This window comes from Motacilla alba, chromosome 3 (genome assembly GCF_015832195.1).
Source record: "Motacilla alba alba isolate MOTALB_02 chromosome 3, Motacilla_alba_V1.0_pri, whole genome shotgun sequence".
NCBI classification, from domain to species: domain Eukaryota; kingdom Metazoa; phylum Chordata; class Aves; order Passeriformes; family Motacillidae; genus Motacilla; species Motacilla alba.
The window spans coordinates 70,808,224-70,827,735 of NC_052018.1; the positions used below are offsets into that span (position 1 = coordinate 70,808,224).

Sequence of the window (19,512 nt, forward strand, 5' to 3'; positions counted from 1 at the left end):
GGAGATGGCCTTGATAGATGGACAGTGAAACAGACTGAAAGCTGGCTGACCTGTCAGATTTAGAGGGTTGCGATCAGCAGCACTAGCTCCAGTGGGAGGCCAGTGGTGTACCCTAGGGACTGATACTGGGTTCAACACTGTGTAATGTCTTTGTTCAGCAACAAAGTTGCTGAGTTGCTGGGACGGAACATACCCTCTGCATGTTTCCTGACGATACAAAACCAGGAGGAATGTTTGATATCCCAGGTTGTTGGGCCGCCATCCAGAGGGACCTCAACAAGATGAAGAGTGGGCAGAGAAGAACATTCCTAATTCAAAAAAGGACAATGCCAATTCCTACAGCTGGGGAGAAATGACCCCAAGACCCAGCACATACTGGAGGTCAGCCACCTGCAAACAGCACTGCAGAAAAGGACCTGGAGTTCTGGGAGGACAGCGAGCAGGGCACGAGCCAGCAAAGTGTCCTTGTGGCAGCACTGGTGAGGCCGCACCTGGAATACTGTGTGCACTTCTAGGTTTCCTGGTACAAGAGAGATAAGGACATATTGGAGAGCATCCAGTGCGGGCTACAAAGGTTAAGGGACTGGAGCATTTTTCATACAGTGAGATGCTGAGTGAGCTGGAACTGTTTGGCCTAGAGAATCAGGGGGATCTCATCAGTGCATAAATTCTTGAAGGAAAGTGATAAGAGGATGGAGACAGGCTCTTTTCAGTGGTGCCCAGTGACAGAATAAGAGGCCATGAGTGTAATTTGAAATACATGAAATTCCATCTGAACATAAGAAAAGGTTTCTACTATGAAGGTGGTTGGCCTCTGGAACTGTTTTACAGGAGAGCTTGTGTCTCCATCCTTCAAGATATTTAAAACCTGGCTGGACATGGCCATGAGCAGCTAGTCTATCTGACCCCGTTTGAGCAGAGGGTTGGATTAGAATATCTCCAGTGGTCCCTTCTTACCTCAAAGACTTTGTGTGACTCTGGGAACTTGGGCAAAGGGAAGAAGCTGATACATATTTTGCAAGCAGAAAAAGTGCTGGAACACATTGATGAATTACTTTAATTAAAAGATGAAGTCAGGGTCACCTGCAGCTCTTTCTTAATCAAGTTGTAGGGAAAATTCTCAGGTCGTTCATTCCTTGGTTAGTGAGCTTAGGTAGCAGAGCATTAGACATCAGAATATTTTTCAGGCTCAGTTAATTAAGAGGGGAGAAGATTTAACGAGGTTTTAGAAGCATTTTTTCAGGGTCAAAATTGATTGTCTAAGAAATCTATGAGAGCTTTGAATTTTGTGAAACTGACTGTGCTGTAATATTTTTTGCCCTGTCTATGGAAGGCCTAAGTTTTTGTTTTCAGTAAATTTTAGTCTTAAAAACTAAGTCTGTATCATATTGATAATGTGATACAGATGACCTCTTGTTATATTTGATCTTCTCTTGGGTAGCCTGTCACATCCACTCCTATCTAAAAAAATGCAGACAGCTTAAAGTAATCTCTTGCAGGCTGACCTGGTCTGGTTATTAACCAGCACACTCTGAGCCCTGTCTGTTTGCAAAGTTGAGGGGGGAGGAGGGGGCAAGAGGCGAGGAAGCATCTAGTTTCAAAAATAGAAACCCCACAAGTACTCTTAATTATCTTTTATAGTCCTCTAAAAAGCTATTCATTTGCTGTGAATATCATTCAAATACTTCGTAGTTCTTAGCTGTCAGGCTTTTTTTCTTTTTGCAATATTTTCTTTTGTTTTGCCATCTCATTTCTGTCATTTAGCCTAGTAACCTGATTTGCTGCCTTCTCAAACTCTTCCCTGTGAATGGAGTCTGTACTTTGTCTTGCATGGCAGCCTGTGAAGAGAGGGAAGGAGGAATACAAACTTTTCACATGTCCTTTACTTCATCTAGTGTCTGCTTGTATACAGTTTCTTGGTTTTATCTTACTGCAAATGGGAGAAAGCGAAATGGATGGAAAGAAATCATACTTCAAAAATAAATGAAAAAGAAAAACATTATTCCTGGAATTTCTTCAAGTTTTTTGCCATCAAATGCTGAAGATCAAAGTCCGCTGCAGCAAAATTTTCTCAAAAATAGAAACTAAATTTGTAAACATTTTTTGAAGTAGTTATTTCTAAGGGGGATGGGAACATATATTTCCATTTCATGTACTGTTTGTTAAGCATTTATGCTAACTTCTTAGAAGAAAAGAGAAGTTGAGACATTTTTGTACGTGACATCCTTCCTTTTGTCATTTGTCTCTTGGAGATTATAGGAAAGTGATCTTTGTTATTGTTAATGATGATAACAGCTAATTATGTTTGGGTGAATGACAGATGAGATAGATTATTTCTACTTTGCCTTTCTTTATTTTTCAGTTGGCTCCAAATCACCATTCACAGATATTTTCTGAACTTCTCTTAGGAATTGATGTTATTGCTGTATTACATTTAGAAACCAGATACAAAGAATGTGACTTTGATTTTTTTGGCTCTATTTTCATCTTTCCTTAAAGCAGGATTTAATTTTTTTTTTTAAGAGGAGAATGTTTAGAAATTTCTTCCTGCGCATTTTTGGAATTTAGAATACACCTGAAATAGATTTTTTGGGGGATTTTTTGCCTGTTTGGCAAAGAGAACTCTTTGGCAAGCCTTCTTTTTAGAACTTTGAAGGTTGGAGTGGACTGCAGGTTTAATTCAAAACTATTTTCTAAGGACAGATAAACTGAGGGCATAGTCCAGCCCTTTTGCTTTACATATGCTAATTATTAGATAACATTTGGCAGTTGGTAGCTTTGTCTGAGCAGGAGGAAGAGTGTGGATTATATGGCAACTGAATGTGTTTCAGCTAACTTTGTCTCCAGGGCAGCCAGAATTTGCAGTACTTTTAGACTTAGTAAGGTAAACTTAGGTTCTCTCCTAATTTGCATTTCATATAGTTTGACACTGTTCCTAAACTAGAAATAAGCAATTGAAATACTTTGTTTTTCTCACGTGGGTTATTTATCATGGTTACAAACACCATGATAGATTTCAAATTTACGTAATATGGTATTACTGGATGAAGTAGGAAGGAAATTTGCTCTATCATAGGATTATTACCACCAGAAGGAGTTGTTGGAATTGACATTTTGTGTAGCTAGAGAGTTAAAATGAAGGGTATTTTTAGGTGATTTTTGTGTGTGTGTTAGCAGAGTGTCTCTTTAAAGAAGTAATTGTGAAAATATAAAAATTGACAAACTTCATACTGAAATTATGTTGTAGTTGACAAGTGTATTTAATTAGGATTATTTCTGCCTTGAACCTCCATGTTTGTATTTCTGTTGCCCTTGTATTTTTTTGTAATTAAGTTCACACAGGAAACTAAAATAGAGTTCTCCATTGTTTTAGGTGTGTGTGTACTATGAGGTTGTGTGCATAGCTTCTAGAATTGTGTACTAAAGCAATTATTTCATTGTTGGAAACTTTGGGTTTCCTGCTCTCTCATCTCTTTTCTTTGTGAATATCAAGGTAAAGTGGATGATGTAGTATTAATGCTTTACTCCTTTGGTTGAATTGAAATTATTTTAGGATTTTTTCTTTTCCCTTTTTTTACTGTAGTGCTGAGTGTAAAAATCTTAACTGAACTCGGGTTATTTATTTATTTGGTTAGCTTTCTTTTGCAAGAAAAAAAGTTTCTCATACTAACCCTTCAGTGCTGGCCATAAGATCAGTGGATGGGTGATGAGGAGGACAAAAGGCTTTCCCCACCTTCTTCCAACTCTATGCCTCAAATGTTAACATACAGATTAGGTTTTCGAACTAACAGATTTAGTTTTTTAAATTACTCTTATTGACTTCTAAGTGTTGGCTTGGACTAGAATATACTTGCTGTCTTTTTTAACCCTTGATAACCATGCTGATTTGCATGCAGACAGCAACCCCCATTTCTTAGATTCAGTTGTTACCACCTTGTCCTTTTGACATGGTGTATTTCCTTGAAGGGTTCAGCCCAGAAACTGCCCAACCATATTGGGTATACTGCTCAGTGAAGATTTTACTAAAATCCTTTTTCACTCATCTTCTCTAGGTAGCAGAAGCAGAGCTAAGCCCAGTGTAAATGGATGTTTCTCGATTTATGTTTAAATTACAGAATGTTGTCAAATTACCTTGTTTCATAGCACTGGAAAGACAGAGGCTCTGGAAAAAGGCCTTAGTGGTATCCCATACCCTCTGTGAAGGCTGTCTGTATGATGGATTGAGGGTGAGTTGATGGGTTTTTTAAAGCACTTTTATTTTGCGTCTCATAAAAAATGTCTTTACAAAAGCAGGACAGAAGAGTCTGCATGCGTTCTGTGGATGAGTCTTTGTAGTATATTATTCATACTTGCTTTATTCTGTAACATGGTACTTTCTTTATTCAATTGTTATGAAGTCTGCTTATTAATTGAACCAGAAGACATCTGGATTTGATACTGATTCATGTTTAAAAAAAATCTTCTGGTTGACCACATAAGTGTGTCTGTCGAGTAGTATTCATTCCTTCTCTGGAAGCAAACATTTCCAGTAAAGTTCCTCCTGCATGTCCATTGCCCAGGCTCAGGATCTGCTTCTGTTTTGTCTATAGGTTTTAGATGTTGATTATAGCTACAGCTGTGAAGATTTTGGTTTTCTTATTATGTGAACAATTTAGTTTCCAAGTGTTTCTGTGTTTGGTGAGGGTGTAGGAGGCAAACTTTCCTCTAGATGCCTTCCCACTTCATAGTAGCCAGTTGCTTGGTAGTTTCAGTATTTCACTGGCACATTGATTGCTGAGGTTACATTTTGTAAATCCACTAAGATATCATTTCCTTTCTGATATCACATAGAGACGTGAGAGTTTTTTTTCTTACTGGAATCTAAACGATATTGTGACAAAACAGGAATGCATAGCTTAAAATATTTCTAAGAAGGCAAGCTGTATACTGAACAGACTGTGCTCATTTTCTAATTAATAAAATTACCTTTTTTCTAAAAACAAAAATCAAACAGTCCTCCCCCCAAAAAAGCAAACCAACCAATCCACAAACAAAAAGATCCAACACAAATCCTAACAGTACCAAAACAAATTAAGCTAAAATTTATATCCTTCTCTGAGTATTTCAGAGTAGGAAGATATTTGCTGTGTTATACTGTGTAGCACTATTAGATAATTTTTTTCTGTATTTGTAGTTTGGTTCTACAGTTTCCACAAAGCTGCTTTTCTCCAGTGGACTCAGAATTTTTATGTTAATGTGTACTCTTTCCCCACTGGGGTGTCACTGGGGTTCTGTAGAGTTCAGTGGAAATAATGCTTGTCTTGTTTAGCTTAAGCACAATATGCTACTATAGTAGTTTCACCCAACTTTTTTTTTTATGTGCAAAGCAGTTTGCATCATGCATTGAATCCTGCCTCATTCAAAAGTAGAGTCATTGTGTGTGTAGGAACAATTAATTGTATATCAGCAAATTGAATTCAGTTTTTGTGTGTTTGTTTAATAACGTGCCTATTTCTAACTCAGTTACAAATGTTGCTGATATCTGCTTGAAAACTAGGTTTATTAAAATTTATTTAAAATTAAGAGTTTTGGCAAATACTCCTTAGACTTATAACTTGTTTGAGAACCAAATGTAAAAAGAGCTGTTATATTAAGGTTCTTCCTCCAGCCTTTGTTGTGTGTAGGGGAAAACATAGTGACAAAGGATGAGGAGAAAGCTGAGGTACTCAATGCCTTCTTTGCCTCAGTCTTTAATAGCAAGATCAGTTGTTCTTTGGGTACCCTGAAGAACAGGGTGAATCTTGAAGACATAAATAGAGAACAAATTGAAGCCCTAGTAATCCACGGGAAAATAAGTTTTGCAGGAAGATGTGGCAAAATAATCTAGCATTTTCATTTTGGTTTCAAGGTGAGTTCTGGCATTCATTAAATACTTTGAAGAACAGGTATTTGTTATCCTGGATACAAGTGGTTTTGGGTTTTTTCCCTCATACATGTTCCCGTTGAGTTATTTGATGACTTTGATATGTATCTTTGAAGTTTTTATCTAGCAACCTGTGTTTAAACTAAAATATTAATTTAGCCTTCCAAGCAGCTTTAAGGAGTTTATGAGGGTATTTAGTAATCAGGGTTTTTTTTAATGCAAAGGCCATATATTTCTGTTATATTTCCTCTAAAAATAGTAGCTGAAAAATATTATAAAAAATTTCTAGTTTTAAATAGTATGATGTATGACCACAAAGGCTACCATATATTCTGTTTTCCTTTTTATGTTTTGTCTTAGTTTATCTATACTAAAAATACATAATTGGTGATCTTTAGGACCTTATTTGTTTACTTATTTTTGTAATTGACAGTATTGATGACAGAGTATTCTCTGAAGGGTTTCATTCATTGGAATCTTCTCTAGGCTATTGTTTGAACTAGATAATTTGCTGACTTTAAGAACATATTGAAGTACATATTTGTTTTGCCTTGGTTTTGACAGGAGGTGGAGGAATAGATTATCACCTAAGAGTAACACATGGTATTAACTGTTGAGTGTAGGTACAGACCTTTCTTATTCAGAGGAAAAGAAGCATTTAAATAGTGATACAGCATAGTGAACACTTAAAAAGAAATCCCATAGCTTTCCTAGTCTTCTGGGAAGGATAAAGGAAATCAAAGTAACTGATACAAGTACTGTTGTACAGTGTCTCAACTGACTGACTTGGATACAAAAAGATATGTCCTGGGTAAAAAGAAAGGATTTATGAAACTTTAGAAAGATACTGAGGAGAAGAAAAAATACTGAAATAAAGGAAGTGACAGTACAGGAGTAATAGTGATATCAAAGAGGACAAAACATTCAGAGAGGGAATGAGTAGTAAAATGGCAGAATTAAATAGAACCCAGAGTGAGTATTTCTAGGTAAGGCTAGAGCAAAGACATGCTTTTAGATTCAGATGGACTTAAATGCTGTGTTTGAAAGCTGGACTTTTGTCAGACTAGTAAACCATGGAAAGGACAAGGAAAAGGATATTTATAAAAGAGGAAGAAATGGGCTTGGATTAAGACAATGATATAGGATGTTTCTTTTCCTTTCATGATGGTTTAGAAGTCTGAACTTGCCAGAACCAAGCAGATCACTCCTTGATAAGAGACTATTTTGAACAAGGCGTTGGATTCGGGATGGTTTTAGCAGTCAGTGAGCAGAAATTAATTATTTTGGGTGGACAACAGAAAGAAGATGGAGTGGAGTTTTTGACTGGTGATCAAAATGATCTAGTGAGCAAAGCTGCTGGCTTCTGAGTGCCTACAAATTGAATAAATGGTTGATGACAAGCAATACCATCCCAACTTTGCCTAGCATCATAGTTTACCTTATTGGCCTGTTTTCATTCAGCCTAGCTGTGCCTGAGTAAGGGCTATCTGTGAGCACTCCCATTCCAGACTGAAGGGTGTCATGAGCCTAACGTATATTTACTTGTCTGGTTTGTGCTCCTTGAATGGAGGATGATAGACATATGGATTGAGATGGAAAATATTGCATGAATATGGTATGATTTGGTGAATACATGGTGCCAAGTATATGGAAATAGAGAAAAGAGGACGTGAAGAAGCACACTGGAATAAATATGGACAGGAACCACATCATGAAAGGCAAAGAATTGCTGGTTTATGCACCAAACATGGCATGCAGATGTACACTATCCTTGAATGGAAAGAAAGTTATACCTATGCTATTTGTTTTTAAAATAGAAATATGCATTAAAAAAAACCTTCCCAGTGAAATAGGGACACCCCTGGTTAATAGTGCTGTGTGCTGAAATAGCCATTCATGAGATGTTAGCACTGGGGTTTTTTTTTTCTCAAAACTTGGCTTTTTTTTTTTTTTTTTTTAATCTTCATGTACATTTATTAAGTTTAGAAAAACTAGCTGGGCAGATTCTGGAATAATATTTAAAGTCAGTCACATTATGAATTGCCCTAGGTAAGGATATTTTTCTTAAAAGATCATACATGATGTTGACATGAATAGCTGAGACCCTTTGTAAGCAAATCATAGTTTGTTGACAAATATTCAGTCAGTTGTAATGGTTATTTAGGTTATAAAGAAAATATTTATTTGATAATGATCTGTATTTTGGGGAAAAATAATCTATGGATTTTACTGGTAAGTAGTTCAATGTGTATGGGGGAGGAGAGAGAATGCTGTTCAGGTAGTTTATATGTCAAATGTGTAGTTTCTTTTGTAATCTAATATGAGCTTTCTAACAGTCAGAAACATGGCAAATGTGATTGTTCCTTTCTAAATTTGGATTTTGAAATAGATCTGTAGTTTCTATAATGCAAATATGCTTCAAAAATGAGGGAGATATGCACTGACAGCAAGTAAAAACACAGTTCCAGAAATGTGTGGTCTGTATAAATGATATACAGTTTGTTGGCTGACCTGAAACTTTGTGCTAAATCAAAGCCAATAATAAAATTCAGAGGCAGATTTTCTACAATGCCTACACTGCATTACTATGCCTGTGTGTGAACACTTTGGATCAGTTAATTATACCCTCCTATTTGAACATTTTCATTTACATAAGGAGCAGAACTTGATAAATCAAATATAAAATTCAGTGTCTGATTTATTGGATAGGGTGTTATATAACCAGAATTTTAAAAGCAAAAGTTAAAACAAAATTGGCCCTATAAAAGCAAACCATTCCAGATGAATATGAATTTAAAACTAACATTCCTCAAATGTTAGTTCCCAAAAGTGGACCAGAGTTATGTTTTTCACGGTTCCAAATAGTGCAGTTTCTTAGTGTGCTTGGAGATCTGTTTAAAGATAAATTGCTGATTATTGAACATGTCAGTAAGTCACCTTTTCATTTTCAAACATTTTTGCGTTTTAGCTCTTCATCATAAAGCAGTAAAATTAGGAAGATGTCAGCATGCTTATGGTGGTTCGCAGCTAAGAATCAAGAAAGGCTTATAGACATTTTCTTTAATGTATCTCTCACATAAAGGAATACACCTCTGAATCTGCATTCCTTAACCCCAGTCATGATGATGACTTTGTCTGGAAAATACATATATACAACAAGGTGTCTTCTTTCCAATCTAGAAAAAAATGAGACCCTGCCTCTCTGACTCAGAATATTTGAAAGATGTGTTTCCACACCATATTTATGAAGACAGTTTTTTTTTTTTTCATGATAGCATATTTTCTCAGCAGGACAACTCCAGAAAGTTCTCAGACATGTGCTTTAACTTAGTAAACTGAAGCAAATCTGAAGAGCAATGATAATGCAATCTTATTGTTTGGGATGGCTTCGGTTATTTTTGTGTTTTGTTGTTTGTTGTTTTTTTTTTTTTTTTAATTTGAGCGAGAAGCAGAAGGAGGTGTTCCATAAAGTTGATATAAAGCTTTAACAAAATTATTTTCAATGATAGCCCTCTTTAGTCTCATTGAGAACAAGTTCTTCAGCTTAACAGCAATTTGTTTCTAGATGGATATCAAATGATCACTGAACAGATGGCAGTGACATTTTACTGCTATCAAGTTGTGCCAAATTTGAGTGGACTGATGAAAAATGAAGAACAATATTCTGCTAACAACCCCCTCACTCCAGCTACTGTTCTTCTGTTTATATCTGGAATTATGTAAAAAGATTCTATTCATTGGAAGAAGAGCTGTTACTGTGCAAAGCTGTGGAACCAACCAGCCTGGAGGGTGGCTGTCTCAGAGAGGCGCTTGTTTGCCCAAGCTGAATTGTTCAGTGCCAGGTGGTCCAGGTCCAATTGCATGTGCTTAGAAATGTCATGTGGACACAACTTACCAAGTTATTTGGTAACTGCCAAAATATTTAGTGTATATTGTTAATATCATTAAGTCTGCTTTCCAAATTTGCAGTATAAAATTAAGAACAAAATTGCTTTTATGTAGTAAGACTGTATGAATCAAGTACATTATGGCCACCATAGATTTCAGCATATTTTCTTTCTATATGGAACTCCTGCTCTTTTGTTTCTGAGAGGAATGATAGAAAAAGGTGAAACCTCTATTCTCAAAATATAAGTTTTAAAAAACAATCTTGATGCACAGTGATGTGAAGGGACATTTTATAGCTCTACAGTGATGCAGAAGTACCAGAGAAATTACTTGCTGACATTTGAAACTGCAGATCCTCAGTCGACTTGAAGCTAAGGTTCCGAAAACTGGCCAGTCATAATATCAGTTTTTACTACCTCACAATTCCTGCCAGTTGATAAAGAATCAGGGTCAAACTAAACTGGTTTCCATAAAAACAATAATGTCTCATGCTCACGTTTCCTTTTTTTTTTAAACTTATTTTACTTTAATCAACCACTTCCTTCATTAGTACTAAATATAATTCAGATCTGTGGTATCAGAGCCACTCTACTGCCAAACGACATGACAGAAAACCTACTTCCTGTTTTACTTCCTTGAAAACATAAGAAAGAGAACTCTTAGCTTTGTTTCTTTCCCTTTTTTTCCTTAGAATGTGCTTCTGTACTTCTTAGTGAACAGTTAAGGCCTCTTAGTTAGAACGTTAGAATGTTTTGAGTTGTCACAGACAGTGGTTTTGGGTGTTTTTCATTGCTGTGAACTTTTGCATTGGGAGTGGTTATTCAAATTCTCCTTTGCTTTGGAAGTGAAGCGGACTCAAACACCTTTTTCTCTCCAGAAATGAACTAACTTGAACTCCTAAAACTGTATTTATCCACTTTCTGATTCCCTCTTAGCCCAGATGTTGCGATGTGTTTTAAAGACCAGAGTCAGCTTGGTGTGATAATTTCTAATAGAAAGACTCCAATAGAACTTGAAGTCCTTTGGTAGACAAACTCAAGTATCATCATAAGTGTTACTACAGGAAAACTGAAGAAGAACATGGACATATCTTTAACATTGGGGGTAAAATATGAGGACATGTATAACCAAAATGTGTGTTTAGCAAAGTTTCTCAAGTCTTATTTTAATCACTGCAGTTTTCACTCAAATTTCTATGTACAACAGGAAATTGGATAAAATAGTATAATTAGCAAAATTTTGTAGTTTTCTGGGCACTGAGTATAAGTATCATATCTATATATTCCCTGGTACCAAAAGTTTTATACAGTTGATGGACATTTGAAAGGTTATCTGTAATATATATATGTTTTTTACATATAGTTTAAATGCAAAAATCTGCTTATTTTGAGCCAGCAAGGTCTGCTGTGAGTAGGTATATGAAAACCTGCTGGATGGCATACATATGTCTTGTGTACATCAGGAGAATGACAGCTTAACCTTTTATCACTTATCATTTAGAGTCCTTTCATTTTATACTTCTAAAACCCATTTGGAATGCCAGCTCCCATTGGGTAATAGAAGTCTTACCGATGGTAGTGTGTCAAAGCAGAAGATTTCTGGAATGAAATAGTAAGTTTTCAAGTTGTTGTGTAGCAGTGACTAAAATCCATGCACCTTCCTTGACTGGCTCATTCATCAACCGATATACTGAGTGTGTCTTTGTTTTAGGGAGGCTCTTCCTTTCTCCTTCAAAAAATTAGATTCCTTTAAAAGCTGTATGCATTGGAGTGAGTATTTCTGGTAGAAGTAGCATTAATATTGTAAGTGGTTTGCTGTTTGGAGGAGTTTGGTGATCTCTGGAGGTAAGCCCAATGTTTGGGTCTGTAAGGTCATGCTATGGAATCCAAGTGAGTGCTTAGGTCTTCTGACATCTCTGATGTGAGCATGGCAGGCTTGATCAGCGCTCCTGCCTGAACAGCATTTTTACTGTGAAATGCAGTTATAATGGAAATATGTAAAAGAACTTTCTTGCTCTGGCTAAAAATGGCTTTGTACATTTCAAAAGCTTTCTTGAGTATTGTCAGCATCTGAAACCTCCTTTGTGGAAGAGGCAGCCTCAGCTGTTTAATAGATGCACTGTTTTATCTTTTCACTGAGTGGATGAAAATGCTTTATTTTGGGCCTCACTGTACTAGACTTATGAAAAGTGGAATTGCCTCACAAATTTTTCTGACATACTGACTCTGAAAAGCCAAAACTTGCAATCTTGTTCTCTCTTTCTGAACAATAGTTCCTTTTGCACTACTAGACTCCTTGTTCAAGTTCAGTGCAGCTTCTGAACCTGCTTCCATATTTCTACCTTGGAATGTGAAACAACAGTCAAAATGTTAGCACATCTCTCCTTTCCTATCAACTTCTGATTAAAACCCATTTCTTCAGATAGCTAAAGAGGTGCCAACTCCAGAATTCCTAATTTTTCAGAATAATCAAAAGCAATTGTATGCACAATGTCAGGAACAGCCTGACATATATATCCAAAAAGCTGCAGAAAAAAACTGTAGAAAAAAACTGTAGAAAATACAGTGCTAGTGCATTGTCAGAAATTGGTTTGAGCATATTTTTGAGTTAGAAATCTGTCTCCATTCAAAAAGTCTTAAATTTTGAAGATTGATAACTCAGATAATGATGTTATTGAACTACTTCTAATTTTTCAATCCCATCATTCCATCTGTAGCAATTTGTTAAATATTGTAAGGACAAAAATTCTTACAGTGTGGCTTTTTTTTATGAAATGGATACTTCTTAAGTGGACACTTCACTTAAGTGGGTTGCTTCTTGTGGGTTTTTCATCTAGTTTTCTGTATGCCTGCTCTTAGGAAAAGTGCTTTTCAATTGGAATTTCAATTCTGTGCACTGAGCTAGAATTAGAAGAAATGATTTCTGATGTGACTAATTATGGGAAAAGGTAGAATATGTTCTTTTCTTTGTTATAAAATATTTCAGTACTCTTCTGAATCGCTGAGTTGCTTTTTGTTTCTGCCAGTATTCTGTAGGAACTGCATAAAACACAGCATTTGTAGTACTTGCAAGTGCTTCTTAACAACTCGAAGGTAAAAAGTTTGTTTTGATATGGAGCACATATATGTTTCTTTCTCAACATACAATATGAATATACTCCTTTCTGTATACTCTTCTGCTAGTCAATTTACGGGTGAGGTATTTCTATTTTGGTGTTGTTATCCAGGTGCACATACAATTGGTTGTCCTTTTCTTTGTCTCCGAATAATGCGAACAAGCTGCACGAGTCCTGTCATTATCTTTCTAAGCTTTGCCTCTGACAGTGACTTGGTCCACTTGTTGTTTACCACGTGGGTTATCATGGTGTTTGGCATCCCGTAGTGGACAAAGGAATGGTCCCTGCCTTGTGGATTATGCAATTTCAATGAGAATGCAGACATTCATGCAGGAAGGGCCAATTCAACAATCTTCTGACAGTTTGACTTTTGATAATTTCTGAGCCTGTAGACAATTCTGTTTCCACTGAAGTTTCAGATTTGTCCAGCTTGTTTGAGAAGACCACTTTTTTTGTTGCTTTTTGAGTGGAACTTGCTTCAATGAAGTGTTTCTGTATTATAACTGAAAATGAGTCATCCTTACCCTTTCAGAATAATTAATGCTTTGTCTAATGTGAACTTCCTTACTGAATTGGATCTATGGCTGAGGAAAAGTACATGTAATGCAAACAGATTTTTGCTTCCTTCTTTCTAAAATCTTGAACTACACTGAACGTATAAAGTATTATGAAAAATTTATTTGTATTTGTCTGCTGACTGCTATTTTTTGTGTGACTCTTGTTTATGACATATCTGTATCATTATGTGTTGAAGACTCTTCATTTTCAAAGATGAAACTAGAATTAAAATTCTGCTTTACTAGTTTTTAAGGATGAATCTATTTATGAGGAAATTGCAATTGTGAAATGATGGAGGAACAAGCATAAGTATCTCTAAATTCTTTAAAGTAGGGCAGTGTCTTAGTATATCAGACTGGATGATTCTATGTAAATTACATTCTGGATGTCTTTTTTAGTCTCTTTGTAGAAACCAGATTATTTAATACACAATAAGTTGGGTTCTTTTTTGTTATTCCTGCCCTTTGACATCTAAGTTCTTGAATGGAAAGAATGAGAGGAAGCAAAGAGAGTTTAGAATATGTGACATTTAAAAAAAAATTTCACTAGTACCAGAATTTGACAGAGTTAAATAACTTCTATTTGCAGTAATTAAAGACTGTCAAAAATAGTATCAGTTAATAATTATAATAATCTATGAGGAGTTAATCTATGACCATCCCCCTGATGGTCAATTACATGTATATAAGATTTATCTATATATTTTCAACCTTTTCCTGCAACAATTCTTTGGTCTAAGACTTTCTGTTAAAATGTTTCTTTTTTACTTCATTAATTATTTTATGTTGTAGGCTTTACCGTATTTTAAGTTTCATAATTTCAGTTAAAAATAACTGAACTGGAAGAACACAAATGAAATATCCTCAGTGCAGTTTTCAGTGGCAGTTTTGCTATTGTTTAAACTCTGCTACTTTACATGGTTCAACCTGAATAAGATACAGCTTCAGTTCCAGTTTTGTAGTTGAGCTCTGCATAAGAGCTGTAAGAATAGGAGGATATCCAGTTGGCTCTGGAAATCAAATTAGCCTTAATGCGTTTCTGTCAAATCTTGCATTAATGGAACAACAGAATATTGGTATTAATATTCTAAGAAAAGGCCGTGAGGAAACAGTCACAAATTTATCTAAATATAGTTTTCAGTAACAGAAGGTGATTTCTAACAAGGTTTAAAATAAATGGCAGTAAGGCTATGGTCAGTAACAGCTCTGTATAAAATGCTGATGTTCACTGAGAGATAACCTAGGTTGCTTGATGAAAAACTTAAGCGGTGTTTTTTAACTAAACAAAGCATAAATTGAGATAAAATATGTAGGACACATATTCAGGAAAAGTAATAGAAGACAAGCTAAAGGAAAGCTGCTGGAACTTGGTGATAGATATTCTTTGGTATAATGAGTTGTACTGAAGAAAGTACATCTTTTGTAATGGCCTTTTTTGGTTTTTTTTCACTGAATGGATGCACTATGTTTAAAAATACCCAAACTGATGCATAGTATTGATTTTGTATTTAGCAGTTGGAAGGTGAGATTTAATAAAATATTTTCTCTGGAAACGCTAAGATGACACTTGGGGGATCTTGACCATAGGATGAACAAGTCTAGCATTTTAAAGGGTCTATTTGCTGTTACATCTGACACAATTCTTTCTGTAGATGGCCGTCAGATTTTTCTCAGCCTGGTAGTGAAGGAGAATAGTTATGGCTGGAGAGGTCTCTCCCTTAAAAGTAAAATACCTTTCATTGAACAGCACCAAACAGATGTGGAATTCAAAGTTCTGTTGCATCTCTTTCTTAGTATTTATGTTCATCTGCCATTTTCTTTGTTGGAGGAGGGAACTATGTTTGAAGAACAGAGTATGTTTTTTTATTTTTACTTTTTTTTTATCCAAAATCTCGTAGCAGTCCAAAATTAGTGCAATTCCACTGTTTTGCTAAGAAAAGTGAGGGTCTTACACCAGCCCTGAGATTCATGTAGGCTGTTGTCACTCTTAGCTATAGTTCCTTCTCCCTCCCACTCCCCGTGATTGTTTGTGGATACATTTTGGTAACTATGTTATTTCAACAACGGATTTTTTTTTTCAGTTTTTTACACTGAAATTTCACTCACAGAGACTATAAATGTAAAGAAATACAGCATAGCTAAGGAAGTCTGCAACAAATATTCACTACAGAGCAGCTCATCTGTATTTCCATTTGTCAAATTAGAGTCTTCCCATCGTTCTTCTGCCTCTTTTCCATGTCTGCATATTAATCAAGTATCTGAAATATGCATAGCTGAAGTAACCATTTATACTGTAGTAGTTATAGCTTTAGTTGTAAATTTGATGTACAATAATTTCAACCATTTTTTTCATGAGCTCCGCTTATAATTTGATCATTGTATTATTTCCAATCCATTTTCCACAGCTGCAATCTGAATAAGTGGCTCAATTATAGTTTAGCGTTATTCTTTAATATTCACTGAGCCCTATGGAAAACTTTGAAAGAAATATTCTATTTAAAGACAATTATGCTTAAATATCATCATTTTCTAAAGACATTTGCATGAAAAAAAGGCAAAAACACGAAGAATTAATTTTTCTTTTTCATACTACTATCTGCAGTAATAAGTCTCCTGTGTGACATCACAATCAACTGTCATGTGATATGATATCACAGTTTAGTGTGATTAGAATTCTTTGAATTGGACACACAAATAACATTGCTTGAAAAGCAGACATAGCTGTCACTTTCTTTCTGAAAATTGGATAGTTCCTTTAGGAACTGTTAAGAATATTAAGGAAATCATTAAGAAATAGATGCATTTACAGATGTATTAAAATACGTAAATCTAAGAAAACTTGCTAACATAGTCTGTTTTTTTTAAAAAGCAAGTTTGTACTTGAATTAAAAAAACTTTCTTCTACTGCTTTGTAACTTTTCAAAAATTATTTTTTTCAGTGGTGATCTTAGTTTTGTGACAGATCTTGTGACAGATTTGTTCAGTGAGTTATCTCTTCTCAAACCTGTGAAAATACAGGCAGCTTAGAAACCATATTAATTTGTCTCTTGCACGCTTGTTTTTCATTGCACTTGAAAGCATGTGCAGAATTTTCTTGCAAACTTCAGATTCCCATGAAGTGTCAATTGTGTAGCTGCTGCTCTGCTGTACTGGCCAAATACATAACACTACTGCACCACTCTGTGTTTATTTGAAAACTGGAAACTAACTGGGGTGAGACAGAAAATGCTGTGTAGAACCAATTGAATGCAAATTAAATGTCGGGTCTTCAGCTTTTGGCATATTATTACTGCCTGAACTCCTGTTTTATCAAATTGCACTTCCCATTTTTTTTAAGATTAGTAGAGCTTGAGAGTCATGGTGTATAGAATTGTCATCCTGATAAATAGTAGAGATTAATGCTTTCATCCAAATTATGCATTCTTTTTTAGGATGATAGCATTACATAATAATAGGGGCAGATTTCCAAAGTCTTGATCAACAAAATGATCACAGAAAGACTTCTTAAATAATTCATTTCCATCTATCAAGGCTGACATGAGGCAGCGTTACCAAACAACATCCTTTTGACAGGATAGTCCAATAGCACAGTTCTCATTCATTGCTCCGCTACTGGCACAGGAACCTTTGTGGGCACATATCCAGGTCCCCAGGAAACTTGGAATCGTTCCATGTTAAAGAACTGTAACTGTAGCTAACAAACCAGCTGCTGTATTGAGCTCAGAAGGAAGTCTTTGTAGCTGTGTGGAAGGAACTTAAGTTATTTGCATAACATCCAGCAGTCTTAGTGGGAAGGGTTGGCAGGAGCACAACAGCAGGGTAGGCATCCAGCTTTTCTTTTTTGACCTTATCTGTCACTGATTCCATTCTTCAATGCTGGGGTGAGATGAAAAGGGAGGGAAGTGAAGAACTTGACCGAAAGAGCTGTACAGGTCTGAAGAGAAGAGTACTCATTATCACATTGGCATCATTCTTTGTGGAAGTAATAGTTTACTAAATTCAGCAACAGCAAAAAATATGTTTACAATAAATAGTATCAACATCAGTGCAATATTTGCAAGTTGGTAAATTCTTACTGTGGAGAGAGAAAATCCTTAGCAACAGATGAGACTATATTGCCGTCCATCAGCATAAGTCAGCTGTCAGCCAGAACATGCTGCTGTAATGAGTTACAGGAATTTATGGAAAGGGTCAGTCATGTTAAAAAAAAAAGGCAGACTTTTTTTCAATTAGGCTAATTTCAGATTAAGGAAAAAAAAGCAACAATATATCTTAAATATATTGCATCACTTCTTCAAACATTACTACTTCCAATAAAATATCAATCTGCATTTCCAAACAGGCCTTTCTTTAGTCTTCTGTCACACCAGCTTTGCACTGTAAAGAAATTGAATTCTCTATTAAAGTACTGTCTTTTGAAGTGTACATCTGTTAAAATACTCAGGCCGTACTTCATCAAGTACTTAAGCTGCCACCACCACCAGAGAAAAACAAAAAAAAGTCTTGCTTTCCTGTGGACTTCAGGCTCTCTGCTGCCTTTCACAAATGCAGATGTTTGTGAGGCCAAACAGTAAATCACATAGTGGATTTGGATTGAAAATAAGTGGGCTGGTAGTGTCCATCTTTTGCTTTTTCCTTCTGCCTCCCACCACCTCGTCTCCAGTTTCAATTCAACCTTCATTATGCTCCTGGTCGAATTCATCATTTTTGCAAATGTTTATGATAGAAAAATGCTACACTGCAAATTCTTATGATAGAAAAAAGGCTAACACAAGAGAAGAAAAGAATAGAATTTTTGCAAGATAGCCTTTTCTTACCTTATATGTATTTTTCCTATTTTTCAGAGATTTTTTTTAATTTTAAAATGCATAAACTAATGACTTCTATGAATAGTTTTTATATAGAAAAGGGCAGGGGGGCTAGAAGATGTAGTTCATCATCATTTCAAAGAGAATTGTATTAACCTTTAATAACAAGTTAAATATCTTTCCCAGTATGTGAAATTAAACTTACTGTGTGTTCTCACTCTTCTGGCAGAAACAGAAAAGATGATTCTGCAATACTTTAGTTTTCCTTTAGAGTTTTTATTTAGCAAAGGTTTCTTCCACTTCTATGATGGTGTAAAGAACAGTCTAAGAAATTATTAAAAAGCCGTCAGCTGTTCATGTTAATTTGCAAGGAACATTCTTCTATTTTAAGTTTGCAGTATTACTTGTGCTCCAAAAATGTTGAGCATATTGACATATCTGAGAGCAGTCCTGCAAAGAACTCTTTGGGTTATTGGTGAAGGAAAAGCTGGACATGACCCAGCAGTGTGTGCTTGCAGCTCAGAAAGCCAGACACATCCTGGATTGCATCCAAACAGCGTGGGTAGCAGGGCCAGGGAGGGGATTCTGCCCCTCTACTCTGGTGAGACCCCACCTGGAACCCTGCTGGAATCCAGCTCTGGGGTCCCAGCACAGGAAGGACTTGGACCTGTTTTAGTGAGTCCAGAGGAGGCCATGAAGATGACCAGGGGAGTGGAACATCTCTTGTGAGGAAAGGCTGTGAGAGAGTTGGGGTTGTTCAGCCTGGAGAAGAGATGGCTCCAAGGAAGCCTAATTCTGGACTTACTGTACCTAAACAGTGCCTACAAGAGAGCTGGAAAGGGACTTCTACAGAGTATGTAGTGACTAGATGAGGATTAACTCTCTTAAACTGAAAGAGATCAGAAATTAGGAAGAAATTCTTGATTATGAGGGTGGTGAGGCGCTGCAACAGGTTGTCCAGGATGGGATCCCCCATCCCTGGAAGTGTTCAAGGTTGGATGGGGCTCTGAGCAACCTGGTCTGGTGGAAAGTGTCCCTGTATATGCCAGGGGAGTTGGGACTAGATGATCTTTAGTTCTCCTGAAACGCAAACCACCATATGATTCTTTGACCTATATTTTTCTTATTGTATAGTAATTTCATAAGTAATGTTTAAAAATCCTACTTGCCACTTTTCAAGTGCTGTTTATCTGAATATGTCAGTTGTTTGGGACTTCTGTAAGGAAGCCATTTAATTGTCTT

General features: G+C 36.0%; 1 protein-coding gene across 8 annotated transcripts in view; it reads left to right on the forward strand.

The window, feature by feature from the left end:
• The window catches only part of SIPA1L2 (signal induced proliferation associated 1 like 2), a 126,782-nt gene that overhangs the window by 32,140 nt on the left and 75,130 nt on the right, over positions 1–19,512 (forward strand). The window contains exon 1 of one of the 8 annotated variants that reach the window (XM_038133642.1): positions 3,665–4,226. The exons of the other annotated variants lie outside the window; for them this stretch is intronic. The gene's annotated coding sequence lies outside the window, so the exon portion shown is untranslated. Of the gene's footprint in view, positions 1–3,664; positions 4,227–19,512 lie in introns of those variants that run through there. 8 annotated transcript variants of the gene reach the window in all.